Genomic DNA, 17,384 nt, shown 5'->3' on the forward strand with positions numbered 1-17,384 from the left:
ACTCGTTGGTTGACCCTTGTTATGTGCCCCCACCTGAACTGAACCCCAAACCTTGGGATTTGACATGTAGGGACAACATTCCAACCAGCTGAGCCACCCGGCCGGGGCTGCAATATTTTTAAAAAAGAAAAATCAACGTATAAGTTGCAAAATGAACAAAATATCAAGTTTTTACATAGAGATAGGGTCAGTAGGACTGAACTTTTCTTTTGTCTTGTCCCAACGTGGCATGACCCAGCACAGCTGAACATTCCCCCTCATGGAGGCCTGCGTCTGCCTCCCAGACCTTCGTGCCTCTGTCCCAGCGCCGCTGACGGGACACCGGTGTGGGCTCTGCTGTCACTCACGTGGTCCTCTGCGCAGGGAAGGCCTTTTCTCCTCTGCCCCACCTTTCTGACGCCTTCACGGGTGGGCTTCTTATGCGTCAGTTTGTTCACAGGAAATGGCCGTAACAAGTGGTACCTAAGTCATAGCCTTGTTGGGATCATTCAATGAGTATTTTTTTAATTTTTCAATTACAGTTTACATTCAATATTATTTCGTATTAGTTTCAGGTGTACGGTACAGTGACGAGACAATCATATACTTTACAAGTGATCCCCCTGATGTTTCAAGTACCCACCTGGCACCATACATGGTTATTACAATATTATTGACTATATTTTCTATGCTGTACTTTGCCTCTCTGTGATTATTTTTGTAACTACCAATTTGTACTTAATCCCTTTACTTTTCCACCCACCCCCAGCCCCCTTCCCATCTGGCAACCATCAGTCTGATCTCTGTATCCGTGAGTCTGGTTCTATTTTCTTCGTTAGTTTATTTTGTTCCTTAGAGTCCACGTATAAGTGAGATCATACGGGACTTGTCTTTCTCTGTCGGACTTATTTCACGTAGCGTAATACTCTAGGTCCATCCATGCTGTCGCGAATGGTAAGATTTTCAGTCTTTTTTATGGCCAACTAATATTCTATTGTGTATAGGTACTGCAACATTTTTATCCACTTGTCTACTGATGGGCACATGGGCTGCTTCCATGTCTTGGCTATTGTAAATAATGCTGCAATGAACTTGGGGTTCATGAGCATTAACATCTAGGTAGCACCTGACTCCAGGTGAGCACTCAGCGACTGTATCAACATCATCATCTCTCGACAACACCGCCATCAGCTGACGTACCCCCTACCACCCAGTGACCAGGGCTGCTGCTTCATGTGGGCAGATGAAGAACACACACCTAGTTCCCTGTCTTCATTTCTGCCCACCCAAATCCCTGTCACAGACTCCTCCTCCTCCAGCTGCTCAGTAAACTGAGGGGTTCCCTGAGGCTAATGCTTAAACCTCACTTCTTTCTCTCCCCTCTCTCTCCAGGCCATGTCACAGGTGTTCACAGCTTCAACTGTGCCCTCTTGTCTGTGATGCATCTGTGACATCCATATCTCCAGGCCCCAACTTTCAAACGCTTGCTAGCTGTCTCTGTGGGGCCTACACATCACTACGAATGTGACCAATGACATAGGGGGTGATGGGACGCTGACCGTGTGTGCGCCAGACTCGGCCACCACCTCACAGGGGTGACTTCTTTTCATCGTCTTTAACTCATCTCGTAGAGGGAACAAAACAAAACAAAACCCCCATAAAACCAGTCGAGTGACCAGGATTTAAACCCAGGTCTTCTGACTCCACAACTGGGATTAGGTGCTTCTGCTTAAAAACATTATTTCCACACTGGCATACGGTCAACAATTTTTAAGTGACACAAGAAAAAGGTGATAGGGTAGTGGTTCTCAACTGGGTCCAATTTTGCCCCCCAGGGGACATTTTGTCATGCCTAGAGACCTTTGGGTTGTCCCAACTGGGGGTTAGCTACTGACATCCACTGGGTAGAGGCCAGGGATGCTGTTACTCCCCCTACAGAGCATAGAGAGCCCCACGACCAAGAATTATCTGGTTCAGTATGTTGACAGGGCCAGGGTTGAGAAACCCTGAGTTTAGAAAATGGCTATAAAACAAGAGTGCGAAGCTAGTAAAGGGTTTTGGCTTTTAGGGGCTTCCTCTCCCGCTCACCAACTGTACAGGTCCCTGCCTCCCCCTTCCCACCCCCTCAAACCCCCCCCCCCCCCCCAGCCCAGCGAAGCTGCAGACTCTCACCCGCCACCCACACTGCCTTCCCAGCACAGATCCCACACAGGAACTCATTATCTTCCTCCTCAAAACCTTCCTCTCCCCTACGCCTTATCGGGGTTAAAACCACCCCCTTCTCCGCCGCCTCCTCCTCCTCACAGGTGAGCGCCACTGTCCACCCCTGGCATGTTCTCATCCCCACGGCCACCCTCCTTCCCTCCGTCTGTCACCAAGCTGTGTCTGTCCTGGCTCCCAAGTCCCTTCCTACCTCCCTAACCTACTTTGGACCAGAATAGCTTCTCAGGCTATTTCTTTTCCAGTGATGAGGCTGAAGTCACTTTTTACTCATCTACATTTGAATGAATTCCTTTCACCCAGAGCATGAATTTCATGAGGAATTAAACTGGGGGTGTGCGGGGTAGGGTGGGGGGAGGGCTTAAGAACCCACCGAACTCCTAGTCTGTGACTCCAGACTAAGATCTGGCGCTCTACTCTGGTGGGCGAGGTGACCCTCCGGGCCAGAGCTTGTCCCCTCCCAGCCCACTCTAGATGGCATCCCCTTTCACCTGTTCCATTAGTGACCCACCCTTGCTCCTCACCTCCCCTGGGACCTTCCCATCCACCACAGACGGCCACTCTCCCACCTTCCTTAAAGAATCCTCCGGCACACACGCACCCCCACTAGCTAGATGGCCACGTGGCTGCAGAGAGCTGCCCACACTTGCTGTCTCCCACTCAGTCCTCAGCCCACCGCAATCTGGCTTCCAGTCCCTCCACTCCACTGAGACAGCGCAGGCCAGAGTCTCCAGGCTGCTCACTGCCGGATAAAATGGCACTCGCTCCCCAGGCCTTGTTTGATTGAATTTGCTGGGGCATCTGAGCGGGCCGGCCACGCTTTCCTTTCAGAAGCGGTCTCCTCCCTCCAGCCCTGGTTTCCCTCCACTTCCTTTCTCTGACCACTCCCTCTGTCTCCTTTGAGGGCACCTCTCCCTCTGCCACCTACAGTGTCCCTCAGGGTTCAGTCCTGATCCCAGTATTTTCTCACTCTACCCCTCCCCCATAGGTGAGCTCACCTGCAGCCCGCACCCTGCACCCATGGCTTTGACCACCGGGAAAGGAAGCATAGGGCGGCGGTTAGGAGGCTGGGCTCCAGGGCTCCTCTACACACTGTCTGGCCTTCAGCCAGTTACTCAACACTCCCGTGCCTCAGTTTCCTCAACTGAAAAACGGTGCAGGGCTTTTTCGTCTCGTTGCTTTCCATGTCTGAACACGCACCATTTCCTCAGACCGTGATGAACCTTGTAGAATTATGCAAATATGTTATGTGCTCATACGCAGTCTTGGCTCAGGCCCACAGCGGGTGCCTGGTCAGTATCTGGGAATAAATGAATGAATGCTGCCCTGGACTGGTTTCCCCAGAAACAAATCTCAAGAGAAGGAAGTGAGTGCTGCTAGGTTATTTGGGAGGTGATAGCTCCCAGGAAGGAAAAACGAGGGAGGGAGAAAGTCCAGCAGGGAAGAGAGGTGAAGCCTGAAGCGTGAGTTAAGGAGGGTTACTTCTGGGGAGCCTTCTGAACTATGTTGAAAGCCCTGTGGGGCTCTCCCTACTTAGGGATGGGAGGCTGGGACATTTATCCACTGATTGGTTGGGGGCTACCCCAAAGCTCTTGGGCACTTACAGTCTGGCCAAGATCCCACAGCTTTGGAGAAAGGCCTCAGGCAGGGAGAAGGAGGCATGTGTACTTCAGGTAGACCGTTCCTTGGACAGATGGCACAAATTGCAGCTGTGGCTGAGCTCAGAGATGGGCGCAGGGGACACGGAGCTGAGCGTCCCTGGCACTCCTGGTTCCTGCTCTTCCTTGAAACTTAGTCACAGAGAAGTGATTTCTAACCTCCTGCTAGAGACTAAAGGTTTGTGTCCCCCCCAAATTCACATGTTGAGATCCTAACCCTCAAAATGATGGTATTAGGAGGTGAGGCCTTGGAAGGAGATTAGGTCATGAGGGTGGGGCCCTGTGAATGGGGTTAGTGCCCTTATAAAACAGACCTAGGAAGCCACTTGGCCCTCGCCCCTCGCCCCATGTGAGGATACAGTGAAAAGACGGCTGGCTGTGAACCAGGAAGCAGGTCCTCACCAGATACTCAATCTGTCCATACCTATGTCCGACTTCCCAGCCTCCAGAACTGTGAGAAATAAATGTGTGTTGCTTAGAAGTCACTCCATCTATGGTACTGTTATAGCAGCCTGAACAGACGAAGACGCCCACCCCCCATGCTCCGTACAGCCCCTGGGAAGACCTCTTATGGAGTTATCATCTCTCTGCTGTCTGACTAGAACTTTCCTGTCTGTCTTTCTCAGAGAGCAAGTTTATCTTTGCTGATCTAGTGCCCGGGAGGTTTGTGAGCCCATCATAGGCCCTAAACCTATGCCTTTTCATGAGTTCAAATCCACCTTGCCCAGGGCCCCGCTAAGAGCAAGTCGTCAATACATGCAGGCTCCTTTCTTTTCTCTCCAACTCAAAGAGTTTGCCATCTGACTTAAGGGACCACGCACCAAGCAAGCATATGATGCGGTGAATACGTTCTTTAAATGAACAGAAATGCAGGGTGGGGGAGCACAGAGGAACAATTAACTGGGACTATACCAATGAGACTGCACTTATCTCTGCCAGTCTTAATTACTTACAGTTTTCACTTTCCAGAACCACTGATAGAGCCAAGGAGCGCGCCTTCCATTACACTGGGCTTTCCCATTTGAAAGCCTCTCGGCCAAAGCAGACGATGCAGGCAGCTGAGGGGCAGAGTGAGCTCGCAGCTCCCATCTCGTTCGCCTCCTTCCCCCATTGGACATATCTGGGCTGAGGGTCTCCAATGGGCCAGCATGGTTCTTGGCTCTGAGTGATGGAGACAAGCCGCAGTCCTGCTATAATGCAGCTTGCCCATGCGGACGGTGGGGAGGGCAATACATAGGAGAGATTCAATGGAGACAAGGGTTACGGAGCAGTGAAACAGGGCTCGGCATGCAGGAGAGGTGCGGTGGGAGCACAGGTGCCAAAGACAAGGAGATCAAATGGCCGGGGAAAGCCCCCTTTGAGTTTCGAGCTGAGCTGCAAGAACAGCCGAGTGGAGACTCTTCCAGGCAGAGAAAACAGCAGCTGCAAAGGGCCTGGGGAAGGACCCTGGCCTCTCGGTGCCAAGCCCAGAGCTCCCACCACTTCTGACCACTGAAAAAGAGTTGCAGAAAAGAGACCACGCCTGCCTAAAACAGATGTCTCCTTGCAGTGGAGGAGCTGAAACCCGACTTTCAGTTCCTAGCAGGTTCATTTCAAGCTTTGGTTTTCCGTCACCGGCATGCTGTTCCCTCTTCAAAGTCTGACTGGGTTTCAGAGGAATTTGAAATGCTTACAGCAAAACCACCAAGCTGCATCCTCCACGGAGAACACCCCCAAATGTGGCATTTCCAAGGGAAACCACAATGAATCACTGCCACTGGCCGCCTCGTCCGGGCCTGACTGGACAGAGATTTACCTTGCTTTTCTCCGACTCTATAAAGCCTGGCCAGACTGTTCCACAAATCCCCACAATGTCCTGACTCTCAGGTTAAGAGCAAAATCCCTAACTCTGTGAGGTCTGCTGACTTTCAGATCTCACCAGGAGAGGGTCTGCCATAGCCGCTAACCTTTTCCTATGCTGAGAGCAGTTTCTGAAATGCTACAGTCATCATCCCCACCATCATCACTCTGTGATTAGGAGGGAAGTGAAGTTCTTCGGAAGAAGGCATAGATGTGCATCACACACACACACCCACATTTAAAAGCCTCCATCCTCTGAGGTCTCTAATGGGCCTAAGACAACCATGGCTATCATTTATTGAGCATTAACAATGTGAACATTCGGTTTCCAAATCAAGCCTGCCGAGGTAATACCACTTCATTTCACATTTGAGGATGGCGGGGGCGGGGTTCAGAGAAGTTCAGTGACTTACCTAAGGTAACACAGCTGGAAAAAAGGCAAAGCAAGATTCAGCCCCGGGTCAGAGTCCAAAGTCTAGACTATTACTGTTGTACCGTTAATACACTATCCTGACTTAACGTTTCTGCATTCTGGCACTGAGTAAAATTTGAGAAAATTAGCAAAGCGGAAGCAATGAAAGGGGGTAGCCAGGTAAAGTCATTTCTTTCACAGAGAATAGGGGAAAGAGCTTGGAGATTCCAAGTTCATCCACTGCAGGATGGGAAGAGAGAGGCCAAGGCCCTCTCCTGCAGTTCAGCACCTTATCGAGGCACCTTCCAAGGCCAAGGTTTTATGCAGACAAATCCCATCGTTCCCAACCCTGGGCAAGGAGGAGACAGGCTGGAGACGCAATGGGGCGGAGGGGCAGGCCTCCTGACCCCGGACTGGCTCGCTCACCCGGATCCGTGGTGCCCCCCTCCGGGTGTCGGAGACCCCGCCCGTCCCCCGCCTGCGTGCTGGCGGGCCAAGGGTTAAGCGAGGCGGGAGCCCCCGGCGCGGAGCTGCGGCCGGACGGGAATGCTTAGTCAGGATCCCGATTTCCTGTCGAAGTGTTTAGATTTCCTGAAACCCGCGCCTTCCCCGCCGAGCGGGATCTTCCGAGCCGCGCGCCTCGCTGGGGCCTCCTCCCCCGGCACATGGTCGCCCGCCCCTTCCTGCGCCGCGCTCGCCTCCCGCGCCTCGCCTGGCCGCCGCCGCCGCTGCGGGCGGGCACTCCGCGCTCGGGCAGCCGGGCCCGCGCCCCCCGCCCCGCCCGCCGCTCCCCACCGCACCCTGCGTTCCGCTCCGAGAGCCGCGATCGCTCGGCCAAGGGGGCCGGGGCGCGGGCGTCTGCGGAGCCGACACCGAGCCCGCGATGGAATAATGCCCAGCGGCCCGCCCGGTCCCGGTGAGTTGCAGGGCACCCGGACGTGCATGGCGGGGTCTCCCTGGGTCGTCGGCGCCCCCGGGCAGGACCCCGCGTGGAGAGGCGCCGGGACGGTGCGCTGGGCGGGCTCCTGGCTGTATTCCCAGTGGGGTGCCCCTGTCCGCAGTGGGGGCTCCGGCCGGCCCCGGGCTCTGCAGGGCCCAGGGGGTCTGATCGCAAGTAGGAGGCGCCCAGGTGGGGCGGGTGGGGCCCTGCGGCGGCTCCGCACGCCCTCCGGAGAGGGGCCGGGCTGCGCGCCTGGTGGCGGGGCCCCGCTGATGGGGCGCCTGCTCGGCGCGGAGCGCGGGCGCTGGCATTGTCTCCCTGGCGCGGCGGAAGAAAGTTCCCCGCCGTTCTTGGAAGGGCTGGCCCGGCCTCTTGGGCCCCCGGATCCCCTGCCCTGCCTGGACGCAGCGCTGCCCAGCAGGCCCCAGGGCACTTGCTTAAAGCAAATGCAACCAAAGAGGAAAAAAAGATTCCCACTCGGGGTTTGGTGTTTGCTCTCGGGAAAACTGGGAAGTGACTTGTGTTTTAACACTTACACCATTTGGGGACCTGCTGCATTTTCTGAGAGCGACTTGAAGTTTGAAAGAAAAAAAGAAACTCACTGGCGTCTGGCATTCTGCGGTTTCAGACATCCCGAGAGTTCTCGGGCATTCCTGAAGCGGTTTCCTTTAATAATTTAGTTTTCCACTAGGCAGGGGGACGCAGAGCCAAGTGCAGATTATCGTTAACGTGACCTCAGCTTTACCTGCAAGAAAGAACAAGAGCTTTCTGCCACTTTTCCCGTCGACTTGGTCAGATGGTCTTGGCATCACGGATTCTGGGCTGACAGTAGGGCCGGGCTGCTGAGTGACGAATGTTTGGGACTGTAAAGCTTACTTCAGTCTTGAAGCCAGTTTTATAGTCTGTTGCAACCTGGACCCCAAGGCCTTCCTACTTTACAATTGGGGGGCCAGAGTAAAGTTAAGAAGATGGAGGGGCTTCTGAAAACTTCAAGTCTCCACAGTTAGGAAAGGAAAAAGGACCTTTGAGGACAACTCTTTCAGCCCCTTCTGGTTATATATACAATGTAGCGCGGCTGGGAGAGGTGCAGTGAGGTCCCCAAGGTTCCACATGGCCCGTCTGCAGACTCCCAGACCATTTCTCCTTCCCCTGTGTCAGTTTGTGATCTGTCAGCCATAAAGCAGTTGGAAATAGGCCTTCTTTGCATTATAGCCTGTCTTGTTTAGTGCCATCTCTTGTCCTGTCTTATCTATTACTGTTGTCTTTGAAACAGGCTGTCATTTCACACTGCATATCTTGAGATAAAGAGTTAAAAAGAAAAATCCTAACCCCTGCAGTTCAGCCACCAAATGGATTTGAAATATAAAATGAGTGGCTTATTATATAGGGAATTACTTTTCTTTTGTAAAAAAATAAAAACTTCCAGGTCCAGAAAAGGGCAGCATCTCAGCACATAATGTACCTTATGATGTTCTCAGGGCTTGATTTTGAGCCGTCTTCTATCTTGTGAGCTAAGCAGCCCATCTATTTTCCTCCGAATGGCTGGCTTTTCATTTTTAGTATGTGATAATGTTAGAGAGAAAGGACTTTTTCGCAAGCTTGCCATTTGGTGAAGGAAATTGAAATTCCACCTCCCCTGTCCTCCCCAGCCACAGTGAGCCAGATTTTCAAAATCAGTCTGAGCCTTGCGAGGACCCTAAATAACTGTGTGCATTCAGATGGGGCCCTTCCCGATCTCTCGGGAAGACCCACCCCCGAGCTGGCAAGCTGGCACCTCCACGCTGCACCTGGAGGAAAGAAGTGACTTGAACTAGATCCTGCATCCCGTGCTCATCTTCTCCTGCGTTGCTTCCTCCTACTCCCCTCCCACCCACTGTATCTGGCATGGGCTCGAGAAGAAGCCTTTTCTATGGGATGCACAAATCATTCCCACAGAAGCAATGGTGATAAGGACAGTAAGCATTTATTGAGCCCTTGCTGTAAGCCCTAGGCATGGTACCTCCTAAGAGGTCCCAAGGAAGAGAGGGCACTCCTTTGGGAGCCTTGCCAAGAAAGGACATCCCTTTGCAGATCCCTCTGGAATGGTCACGCTTTCCTTCAGCCAGGACACATTTGCCGGGTGGCTCCCCTGTGGGAGGTACAGGTCTGCAGAGATGACTAGGACCCTATATTCAAGGCCTTCTGTTTCCAGCCTCATCTTTCAGTGTTAGCCTCACACTTTCTCTTTTAACTAGTCCATTCCACAGGCTGGTATTGGCCCCTGCTCCGTGCTGAGCACTGTGGGAAGTCCCAGTGAACCAGGTAGGCCTGGCCCCGCCCTCGTGGAGCTAGCATTCCAGCGGAGGAGCTAGGAAAAAATAAAGAAGCAGGCACCTTCTAACAAATGAAAGGCTGTGATTCTTATTATCAGGGAAAGGCACAAGGGATGGCAATCATGGCCCAAGTGAAGTGGGGTGGGGGTACTCCCAATTTTGCTACGGAAAGGCTTCTCTGAGACTAGAGAGTTTAGAAGGAACAGGCCAGGCCGAGGGATCAGAATGTGCAAAGTCCTCTATGCACAAAAGAGCTCGATGTGTTTGTGGGAGTGAGGGAAGTCAGGGCGCCAGTGTGTAAGGGAGTGATGGACCGAGGGGCATAAGGTGAGATTTTAGAGGGAGACGGGCCGGATTCCACAGGAGGTTCTAGGCCGTGCTGGGGAGGCTTCTCCCACCCACTACAGAGGGCAGCATTGGGGGGTGTCGGCACAGGAGTGGGATTTGATAGACATTAAGAGGTGACTGCTTTATGAACTCTTGATCACAGGGGACAGAGAGCAGAAGCAGGGATACCAGTTAGGAGACCATTGCACTAAACCAGAAGCCATGATGATGGCTTGGACCAGGGTGGTAGTGGTGGAGGTGGAGAGAGGTGAATGTTGCGTCTTAGACCTCGGAGAGGGTGAGGCAGGGGGAAGGACCCCAGGATGACTCCTGGCTTCTGGCTTGAACAGCTAGGTGTCACTTTGGGAGGACACAGGGAGGACTAGTGGAGGAGCATGTTCCTGCCGGGAATGAGGGTCCACAGTGGCCACACTCAGTTTTAACATCTACGAGGCATCCAGGTGCAGACTGCAGGCCGACGTGAGGGCGTGTGGTTCTGGACCTCGGAGGAGACTTCTGGGTTGGAGACACGAACACAGAAATGACCAGCCTAGAGCTGAGCCCCCAAAGTGGTTGCCAGCACAGCCTGCATTTCATGCCTTTATGCCCTTCCCCCTGCCTGGGATTTTCTTCCCCTCTTCCAGGCTAACTCCTAACTCCTGCCCTAACTCCTGCTTGTCTTTTTTCTTTTCTTTTCTTTTTAATTAATTAATTATTTATGTATGTATGTATTTTGTTTCGTTTGTTTACTTATTTATTTTCTGAGAGAGGGGAAAGGAGAAAGAGAGGGAGAGAAACATCACTGTGTAGTTGTCTCTCACTTGCGACCCCCAACTGGGGACCTGACATGCAACCTAGTAACGTGCTCTGACTGGGAATCGAACCAGCGACAGTTGGCTCGCAGGCCGACGCTCAATCCACTGAGCCACAGCAGCCAGGGCTACTCCTACTTATCTTTTAAAACATACCTGTGTCTTTTTTTTTTAATCCTCACCTGAGGACATGTTTACTGATTTTAGAGGAGGAGAGAAAGACAGAGAGACAGAGAAAGAGAGAGAGAGAGAGAGAGAGAGAGAGAGAGAGAGAGAGAGAGAGATCAACATGTGCCTTGACTAAAGACCAAACCTGCAACCTTGGTATGTGCCCTGACTGGTATGCAGGACAACACTACAATCAACTGAGCCACCCAGCCAGGGCTATACCAGTGTCTTTATCCTCTTGAAGATGCCTCTAGTTCCCTCCTACCCTCTCAGGTCCCTGTGTTTACCTGCATCTTAATGTACTATTGAAGTTACTTTTTTATAGCATCTAACAACTATGAAAAACTTGGTAAAACTCTTAGAAAAATTCTGCCACATGGTAAGTGCTCAGCAGATGCCAGCTGCCATTATTATTATCATCCTTATTGAGGGGAGTGTTAGGCATGTAATTAAAAACTATATTAGCAGAAGTATAATGATAAATGGTGTATTAGTTTCTTCTTGCTGCTGTAATAAATTACCATAAACTTAGTGGCTTCAACAACACAGATTGATGCTCTCATAGTGCTGGCGGTCAGAGGTCTGAAATGAATCTCACAGAGGTGAAATCAAGGCGTTGGCAGGGCTCTGTTCCTTCTGGAGGCTCTAGGGGAGACTGCTGACTTGCCTTTTGTAGCTTCTAGGGGCCTCCTGCATTCCTTGGCTCACAGGCGCCTCCTCTGTCTTCAGAGCCAGTGACGTTGGTCTCAGTCCTCATGCCGCCATCTTTCTGGTCCTCCCTGCTGGCTCTGTCTTCCATTTTTCATTACATCAGGCCACCTGTCTAATCTAGAACGATCCCCCTCTTTTAAGGTCACCTGATTAGCAATCTTCCATCTTCAGCCTTAATTCCCCATGGCCATGGAGCCTGACACATCTATAGGTCCTGGGGTTTAGGACGGGGGCATCTTCGGTAAGAGAAGGTGTCCTGGAAGCTCTCGGGAGAAGAGACCCGGGCTGTCTTCGCAGCTGTAGTGACGCATGGGGAGGGTTCAATCTCCGCTTGTACCCTAGCTGCCCTCCCCAGATTCACCCCTTCACTGAGGTGTCTTCATTCCTACATTCAGGCTCTTCTCCTTGGAGTTGAGGGTTCATTTCAGACTGCAGGCCAGATTGTTTACTTTCTACCCAGGGACGCTACCTCTTCTCACCCTGACTCATGAGAAAATGAAATTCACCAGCCCGTGAAAACCCACTCCCAGCCCACCGACCCGGTGTCCGCTCCTAGGATGGAATGGGGAACCTGACACCTTGGTACCCTCTTTAAACGACTGCTGTGGTGCATTTCCTGCCCATCGCCAATGCCAACACCTGTGCTTTTCGTACAGCCGACACCGTGGTTCCAGAGCCTCAGCTGGTGTCTTCAACCTCAGCCAGCCCTGTTCCCAAGGCAAGGGAGATCAGGAAAAAGTGCGTGGTTCAATCAGGATGAATCCATCCTAACCATGGCAGGCGGGGTGGGGGGAGTAACGTGAGGGCGTAGGCTTGTGGTGTGTGGCAGGTGGCCTCATCTTGGGAGAGCCATGGAGCTGCGAGGGCGTAATTAAGGCCAGATTTTGAACATCCTCTCAGTTATTTGGAGAAAATGGGCTTCTGTCTCAGACACTGCCCAGAAAGAGATGGCTCCCCGAGACCTTAAGCACTTTGAAGAGCCCCATGAGCCCTGTAGGCCACCAGCGGGCTGCGTTGCAAAGAGCCCGAGGTCCCTTGCTGCTTGAGGTCCCCTTGCCAGCCCCTTCCGTCCCCATTCCTTGGAAATGTCACGAACTAGCTCGTCTTGTAATATTTTTGGCGTTTCCTCTTCCTCTCCTGCTCTAAGGCAGGAAATGAGAAAGTGCACAGTTAGAAAAACACAGAAGTTAGCAAACAGTGTGTTTCCAACGGAGGGACCTCAGCTGGATTCTGGTTAAACACGGGATAAAGAAGAACGCCCATCTGCGCTTCCCCCAGATGTGACTGGAGTTCCGGAGACCAAGTGGGCGCAGGGCACCCACGGGCAGAACAGGAAGGAGAGAGTCGTGGCTTCTGCGAAATAGCTTGCATTTCTTTCCCTCCTCAGGGCTAACTAGGAGTTTCCCATCAGGACGATGCCTTTATAACGCCCTCCCTGCATGTAGCAGTACTGGGCGTCTGTTTCATTGTAGTTTTGTATTTAAATAATTACCCTTTGGTGTAGAAATGCAGAAGGGATGCAGTAAAAGAACGTGAGAGATGCAACTTGCCCTCCAGTGGCTCAGAAAAAGTGATACATACTACAAAAATTATCTGTGAATGAGAAAGGAAAAGCAAATGGAGTGAAATATTAATAATAATAGGTGAACTCGCGTATTGGGGTTCTTTGCACTCTTCTTATTCTTGAAATTATTTCCAAATAAAAAGATTTTTGAAAATTCAAATAAAATGCTCAACTATTCCTTTATAATTGTGGCAATTTGGTTGAGTGGGATGGTCTGTGGACAAGAAACCAGAAGATTCTGGGCTCTCCCGCAAGCTCTGCCTTTCCTTCTGTTCATGCACTTTCCGTACTGAACTGAGATTGTGTAGAAATCCTGCACAAGGATTCCATTCTTGTCTGGAAATATGTTTGCTCAGAGAGTTGCCTCATCTGCAGACTGAGCATCTTAAGGGGTTGTGGAGGGGGGCGGGGCTCCGTGTCATTCCCCCTGTCCCCTTGTTCCTGGCACATGGCAAATGGGAATGACGGGCACTGACCAGATGCATTGGCTTCTTTCACTTAGCTGTGTTGCCACATTGGTTGAATTTTCTCATCGTTGAGTTTTTAACAACTCTCTGTTTCTGGTGCTTCTAGAAATTCTCTTTCAGATCATTCTGACCTTTAATCCTTGGGTCAGATTCTGTCACTAGAATTCCTCCTTATTTCATAGCTTTGTTTTAACCACGCTGAAGTCATCTTCCAGATTGCTCTGTTAGGTCAGTTCCCTCATTTCCTGCATCTCCTGGTTTGGGGGCATGGCAGTTTGTACCTCCGGAGAGTCTCATCTCTCCTGGGTCCTGGACAGGTTTTTGCACTCAGTTCTGGGCTCCAGACTTGTAACTGTACACTGGCAGTGTACGTTTGGGCTCTCCACCCGTACCTAGGGCTTTGCAGTGTGTGTAGGAGCTTCTTCCTCTTCTGTGTGTGCATAGGCGCTTTTCCCTCCTCCGTCCAGACGCTGAGGCAGGCAAAACTTTCTTGCCATTTCTCTGCCCTGACGGGAGAAATACGAGCATAGTTCAAGCCCCTTTTCTGAGGAGGCTAAGATCCCTTTGGGGTCGTGGCTTTGTAGAGAGGTCCAGCTCTACTGTCCTTCTGGTAGACACCAAGCGGAAACCAGCCAGAGGAATACATTCAGTCTGCCTTTCCAGACTAGGAAAAGAAAGAACACTTACAAAAGTGGAAAAATTGCCATTTTGAGGAAAGAAAATCAGAATCCTTATCAGAATAGAAACTGTAAAAAAAGATTTGATTCTGATCAGCAGGCCCCTCCTGTGTGTTCACCCTGCAGAACGGCCTGGGGGTGGGGGGTGAGGGGGTGTATGCAGCAAGTTGGAGCCAGGTTTCAAAGGGATTTGTTCATGTTTGTAACCCCCCCAGCACAGAGAAGACAAATGTTCAGGAAGAAAGGACAGAAGGGAGAAAAAGAGGGAATTTATGTGGCTGAGGAAGACAAAACCCTGAGGCGGAAGACAGATAAAGAAAAATAGCACGGAATTGAGACGCAGAAGTCCTGAGTTCTGGCCCAGGAATCGGTATTGATTACTTATGTGACCTTTGCCAGCAGCCACGTACCCTCTCGGAACCTCACTCCCTCACTTGCATAAAGAGGGTGACAGCTCCTATCCGCCCCCCCTTCCCCTCGGTCCCAGTGAGATGATGAATGTGGGAGGGTCAGGACTAGGGGTCTTTGTTGTCTTCAAGGCCAGTGGGCCTTTGCTGTGGAGAGCCCCTCCTCCTCACCTCACAACCACGTGGGCATTGGGCTTTCTGGGAAGGGCTGCTGCCTCTCCGGTCCTTGTTCTAACTAAAGGGCTGCTCTTCGGTGTGTGGTCACAAGTTGGGCAGTGGGGAGCTGTGCTGGCTCCTGTCTTACGTGATGTTGTTTCTCTTAGAAGTATCCCCTCCCCGGGACGCCATAAATGAGGGCTGAGCTGCAGTCCAGGGCCATGGTGGGGTGGAATGCAGGCAGGGTGTTGCCTTGCTGGCCCTGGACTTTCTGTCCTCTGCGGCTGCTCCTCTGGATGATGGAACTCATGATCCCTCTGTGGTCTGTCCTTCGGCCAGGTCAGTCTTTCTTCCCTGAGCTGACGTGGTGCGTGGAGGGTAGAAGCCTTTGTCATGATATAATGGGATAACCATTGACTTTGGAATCAATAAAGATAGCTAATATTTTTTGTGTATGAATACAGGTCAAGCACTATTCTAAGCAGCTTTTGTATATGAACTCATTTAATCTTCATAATAACCCTATGAAGTAGACATTATTTTCATTCTTATTTTATAGGTGAGGAAACTGAGAGATGCAGAGGCTAACTAACTTCCCCAAGGTCCTATAGCTCATAGGTAGCCAGATTTTAAGCAAGGTGGTCTGTATCCAGTGCCCACACCCTTGACCACGATGCATTGTTCAATGGGATTGAATTCCATACCCTCATCCCTCATGTGGTCATGGGAAGAGTCTCCCCTTAGCCTTTCCCTTAACCTCCTGAGCTTCAGTTTCCTCTTCTATAAACTTTATAAAAGTGTGTAGGTTTTCTAAAAAGGTGTTAAGTAAAGCAATATATTCAGTAAGTGGCTGAGTGCCGGGCACGTAATTGGTACTGAACAAAAATGAGTGGATTCCAAACAGGATACAAATTCTCATTTGCCTGATCAATAGGAAGAGGAAACAGGGAAACATGAAAGAACTAATTGAACTTCAAGAGTCTTCATTGCACAGACTTCCTGCAGACCCTCCTCTATGCCAGGCACCTAGGACACAACGATGAAAACCTGAGGTCCATGCACTAAGGTTTCTTATCGTTGATTAGAAGAGGAAGATGTGTAACTGTTCATAATTTTGGACCACAGTCCATATCACAGGAAAGTTACCGAAGAATAGCCATGAGTGTATAGGGAAGGGAGAGAGTGATCCCAGAGGGGTGGTCAGAGAAAGTTTCGGGGAAAGAGGTCCCATCGGGGCTGTCTCTTCCTGGGTGGGAGCAGGATCTCAGGAAGTGTGCAGAGCGGGGAAGGGTTGTCACGGCCCAGAGTAGCTGGGTCCAAGTCTTTGTGGTAGGAATGTGCTGCTTGTTTTTTTGGAGGGCTAAGGAAAGCATTTGTCCAGGGGGAAAGGTCAAACTCCGAGTTACAATCAGGTGGCATTGGGGGCTCCTCTCTGGAATGCAGCCCCCCTTGCTGTTTCCTATCCCCACCCCGCACTGTTGCAGGGTTCCCGATCCCCAAGAGCAGACTGCGCGCGGTGTTATTTACAGGTCTTTCCATAACAACCGTGAGCGATTTCCTCTCCTAGGACAGTTACTTCCTCAGACCGAAAATAGACGGCCAGAAGGGCGGAGATGCGGGATCCTTGCTGCGAAACTGTTGAACGGTGGCCTTTGGAAGTGAGGGGGTGCGAAGGAGCAGCGGACACTCTGGGCCGATGATCAAACCCCGCCCCCCCCCTTTTTCCTTGCTGACAGAACACTGATCTTCAGAAGTCCAGCCCCAGTCCCACGGGTGAACCACTGCTGTTCTGTCCCCCTGGTCAGTGACTAGTTTAAGGCCTAGGTGTCTCTTCTGTTAGGGACACAGTAGGGTTGGCACGTGATGCTGGGGACTGTTGCCGCCATCTTGGGACCCTGAGGTCCTTGCATAGGGAGGGCATGTGGAGCATGTCCGAGCCGAAAGATGGAAGGCATGAGACGCTGAACACTCTACACTTCAGACTATGTTGAGTTGAGTTCTTGTTACTTGTAGCCCAGAAAGCATCTTAAGTAACAGACAGTGGGATGCCACTCCGCATACTACCTTGATGAGTCTGGTCCCCTGCCCCCTTCCTCGTTCCCCTGCCCTACAACCCTGTGTTTCAAATCTGCCACCAGATTGTCCGCTTTTATACCTCGGCAGCCCTTCCCTTCCCCACCTACCGAAACTCCAACTTATTCGTTCCAGTATGGCTGCGAGTTCCCTTCTCCGTGAAGCCGTTGCTGAGCCTTCCTGTTGTAATTCTTTTACTGTTTAAGAACCTGTAACATTTGCTGCCCTCCCCTCCTCCCCTCCCTCCCCACACCTACCCCTCCCTCCCCGCACCTCCCCCCTCCCTCCCCTTTCCTTCTTTATTAAGTGCCTACTGTGTGCCAGCTTTTGCGTTGCACACCGATGCGCTCCTGTATGAAGAGGGGCGGGCGCGCACAGCAAACCACGAGCCAGTGCGTTTTGTGTGCTCATATGGGAACCCAGGGTATTACAGGGTGCTTACGGAGAGGTGCCTGACCCTGCCTGGCAGGGAGGGTCAGAGACTTGCAACAGGGTGTCATCCCTGAGCTCAATCCTAAATAATGAATAGGAATTAGGCCGAAGAAAGCAAAGGGAAGGGAGGGGAATTCTAGGTGTGGGGAACTGCCTAAGGAAAGACGTGGATGATAGAAATAGCACACTTTGTGCTGGGAACTGAGTCACTCCATGTGGCTAGACCCCAG

General features: G+C 51.5%; 1 protein-coding gene across 1 annotated transcript in view; it reads left to right on the plus strand.

Annotated features, from left to right (window-relative positions):
- The first annotated feature begins 6,940 nt into the window (after positions 1-6,940).
- Positions 6,941-17,384, plus strand: part of ASAP1 (ArfGAP with SH3 domain, ankyrin repeat and PH domain 1) — a 267,652-nt gene continuing 257,208 nt past the window's right edge. The window contains exon 1 of the mRNA XM_090283355.1: positions 6,941-7,024. The gene's annotated coding sequence lies outside the window, so the exon portion shown is untranslated. The remainder of the gene's footprint in view (positions 7,025-17,384) is intronic.

The sequence above is a fragment of the Furipterus horrens genome, unplaced genomic scaffold, assembly GCF_987537825.1.
Source record: "Furipterus horrens unplaced genomic scaffold, mFurHor1.1.pri manual_scaffold_7, whole genome shotgun sequence".
NCBI classification, from domain to species: Eukaryota; Metazoa; Chordata; class Mammalia; order Chiroptera; family Furipteridae; genus Furipterus; species Furipterus horrens.